Source organism: Pseudomyrmex gracilis, unplaced genomic scaffold, assembly GCF_002006095.1.
Source record: "Pseudomyrmex gracilis isolate BER0280 unplaced genomic scaffold, ASM200609v1 scaffold_125, whole genome shotgun sequence".
Lineage (NCBI taxonomy): Eukaryota > Metazoa > Arthropoda > Insecta > Hymenoptera > Formicidae > Pseudomyrmex > Pseudomyrmex gracilis.
In genome coordinates this window covers 258,624-263,085 of record NW_018020709.1, presented here as the reverse complement: position 1 = coordinate 263,085, position 4,462 = coordinate 258,624, and positions in this window count along the sequence as shown.

The window sequence follows — 4,462 nt, the reverse complement described above, 5'->3', positions numbered from 1 at the left end:
GAGATGCGAACTGAATCTCGGGGCTCTAGGGCGGGAGTCACAGAAGATCTTCGCAGATTTAGGTGACATTCTAGAGAGTGATTTTCACAGCCCACCCGCTCCAAACATATCTATCTATCTAGGTGACAATAGAGTCTCTCTCATAAGCCTCCCCCGCTCCTTATTATCTATCTATCAATCTATCTAGACCTGCTACTTACGACTGCATCTTGCGCTTAATGTAGAATGGATTTATAGAGTGTTGAAGTGTTGACGCCGAACTTTACAGAATTAAGTAAAATAAGTGACTGCTATTACCGACACGAGAGAGACATTAACCATGTGCACCGGTGCTAAAGAACAAAAGATAAACAACAAGACAGATATATGAAAAAAGAAATATGCAATGCACTTCGCTTTGCATATTTCTGTTTGTGTTTCTAATAAGAATTCAAATTCTTGTTCGAAGGTCTCATTATGAACCTTTATGCGGCAAGATTCGTCGTAGATAGCCTTTGTTTAGATTCATACTGACGGTCAAGTACAGCTTTACGATTACAGAAATCTGTAATTCAAAACTAGTTTTTGCTTTTTATTATATTTTTTACTATCAGGATTTTTTGAAATGAGAATTTATTTATTCCGTAATAGAGGGGGGGGGTGCGTTTGCATAGAACTCTATGCAACAATAACACGAACGAGAACCATTCGCACAGATATAATCCCGTCCGATCGGACATCTAACGGACGTTCAAATAATTTCCTTGTAACGTCTAGTAAACATTTAACAGAAATTTGTATAAAATATTGTTTCCACATATGAGCACGTAGTATATATAAATTTTAAATAGATAGATAGGTAGATTTGGAGCGGATGGGCTGTTGAAAATCACTCCCTAGATTGTCACCTAAATCTGCGAAGATCTTCTGTGACTCCCGCCCTAGAGCCCCGAGATTCAGTTCGCATCTCAGTCGGTATACCGATCTCCCTAGGCATTCATTTCTGCCCTGGGGAGTTGCGCCCGAAACTAAAAAGACCGGCCAGAATCCGAAGATAAGGATTCGAACTCAGAACCTCCACTCGCAGACCCGATTTAGTTCGCCGATCAACCGGATAAACTCGGTGAGGAAGGGGACCGACCCGGAAAAAATCCTTACCACCCTCCAAGGTGATGAGCGGACTCGGGACCTCCGGGTTCGCAGCCCCTGCACTCAGGCCGCGAAATTACTGGGCCGGTCTTAATTTTAAATAATATATAAGTCTAAATTCTTTCTATATATAGTATTCTAAAAGAGAAAAAAAGAATGATAAAGAATCAAATAAAAAGGCAAGATGAAGAAATGTAGGATTATGTACATATCTACATTCAATGTACAATGTTATATTATATGAGCCGCTCATTTGTCAAATTGATTGACTCAACAAAACGAGAAGTTAGAGAATTTAAGGAAATACAAAAAAGTTAATCATTAATCAAGTGCTTTAACACTTAAATTTGAAAAAATTCAAAAAGTGGAGTTAATCATTTTGGCCTACTTGAATGGCTCGTATGTATTACATATATTGTATATTTAATGTGCTTGCGTCTCTATGACCGCGGCTAATCTCTTCCTGTTACATCTGTGGAGAAAAGATTGTTGCGAAAAATATTTTCTTGATCACACACAGGGCTCTAGAACTTGGATCATTTTTCTCATTGGAAGAACGTTCTTCCGATTCAGCTATAGAGAGGCATTACAAAGATAAATTCTCGCAACAATTTGCTCGGAGTCAGCAGCTAGAAAATTGTCGACTCGCACTCGCAGGGAATAACACAAAAGAGAAAAACTAAATAGTTTTATTATAGAATATTCGTATTTTTTTGCTCGACTAGCTCTGGCATTAAATAAAATTTATATGAGATATTTGTTGATTTAGTACAAAAAATGAAATTTTATAGATATCGAAACGTATTTTGTGCGTTTTCACAATCTTTTGTTTTTTTTTTAGAATAACGAGCGGTTATTTCGACACATCAAATTATGTAGCGTAAATATATCATTTTATTTTCTTTTTTTTCTCTTTTACAGTTTATATCGTTAACTTATTGAAAACTGGTCGCGTCCGGTCCCGAGAATAATTTTACTTTATTGCAGTTCGACTTTTATATGTTCCACTCGACATCGGTAATATTTTATTATTTAGCATTTTGATTGTTTTTCTACTACCTAATTTACATTGATGTTGTTCAAGTACCACGTCGCAGAAAATGCCTGAAATAATGCGTGATGTCAGAAAAAAATTAAAATTACTTATTATATATATGTGTAAAATTATCATATATATATGTGTGTACATTAAGAAGAACTAACAATTAATGAATTCGTATGAATCTTAATTATAGCTCACTTGATTTCTTTCTGTGTTTTTCACATACTATGTAAGAAATCTGGGAGAGATACTCTAGTCCTAGGTATCTCAGACGGCACAATAATATTTCAAAAGCGTATTATATGACAAATATATAAAATTGTACATATATTTCGAACGTTTCATCCGTATTTAAAATATTCGGATTAGATCATTAGACATTGTTTTTTTTCTGAACATATTAAAAACGTTCATTTTGCAGACCAAATTGAAGTCATTAACATTGAACAAATTTAATCAGAAAATTGGTCTACTTGCCGAGCAAAGCCAAAATTAGAAGTTTTGCCTTTAGATCTAATCGATTATATATGTTCAATTGTTTGGTACTTGCAAAAGGAATTTTGTATATTTTAATACATTTTTACTTATTAAAAGACAATTTTTTTTTTAAAAAAACTATTTTGTTTTTAGTTAAGTTTGAACCGACGCGTAGCAAGATGATATATGGCGACCTTAAAACTAGGAGAAAAAAACTTCTAATTATTTTTCTTGAAAAAAATGCTTAAGATCGAACCTCGTGATCCTCGGATTTGCAATTTTTATTTTCAAACAAATTAAATTTTTTACTATAAAATTATAAGTACTTTACACATCTATTTAAATTTACCTAAAATATAGTTAAATTTAACCCAAACTTTTAAAGTAGATAATAAATATATACTTAGTGTCTCGCACATTTTTTTATGCAAAATACGACGCCGCGAGAACATTTCACAACTATTTTCCAAAGAGGACTTTTTTACGGCTATAAGACAGAGATAATTTTCAAGACGTAAAATGTGAGTACATTTTGTAAATGTTGATAAACACGCGGATTTGGTTAAGATAAATAAATAAAGTGAAAATAGAGAAGTGTCCACACCTCTGGCTCTCTTTGGAAAATAAATAAAAAACTCAAGTTTGAACGTCCAGTTGCGGACGTCGTGTGCTGTCTGGGACATTAGTAATAAACAAAAAAACATTTCTCGTGAGAAATGCGAAAACAGCGTTTTCTTTACAGGAAGAAAGCTTGTTGTTGAGAGATGCGGTAAAAATCGAGAATGCACTTTGTGCTTCGCGAAGTTGTCCTCTTTTACTGTCTCTCCATTTTACAGATACATACATATTTATAAATGTACATTCTGCGACCTCTGTACTTACAATTAGTTTATGATGTATGTATCCCTCTGATATGGGTTCGTGCTTACACAATCTTGTAAATACATATATGTATATTACGGTGTTACGTGTGTCTTCATATACATATGTGCGTCTAGATAAATACATGTATGTACACACACACACACACACAGAGAGAGAAAAAAACTGTACATAAAAAATATCTAATAATTTCTTCCAAAGAGTAATATATATACATATGTACACACGTTACATAAATGCGTATTTTGTTTTAAACACATTCATACCGAACATTATCTCTAAACGTCTACATCTTCCAAGACGAGGTTCAGATTCTTTTGATCTCTCTTTAACACTTGTTTTATGTTGTATGTACAATAATACTGATGAGAGATGGTGATGAAGACGGCTTTTCAGAATACTAATAACATAATATAATATATTGTTAATATATACGTATACATATATATATATATGTACTTTTCTATCTTATCGCTGTCTCACTAGAAAAAAAAGCTGCATTTATAAATGAAATTTCTATAGATTATATATGTGAATACATTCAATAAACGTAAATATTATTTTGTCATTTGTTATTCCACCACTCTGTTTAGTGTAAGCATATATGTAAGCATATTATTTTAATTTATAATTATATTTAGAAAGAGAGAGAAAAAATAAACTTTGAAAATTTCTTTATCTAACTGTTTCTCGTTGTAAGTCTGTTTTTTTTTAAATCTCTCTTTGTCCAATCCAACGGTCGCGGATTAACAATCTCACTTCTTTTTTTTCGATTTGCACGGGATAGAAATAAAAAAATGCTAATGCGCGCGCGCGCGCTGCGTTAGAAGTAGAATATACTAGGGATGAGCATATGATATCGATATATCGACAATATGGATATAATTCTTTTGGTATTTGATATTTTAGTATCGATATTCTGTTATTGATAAT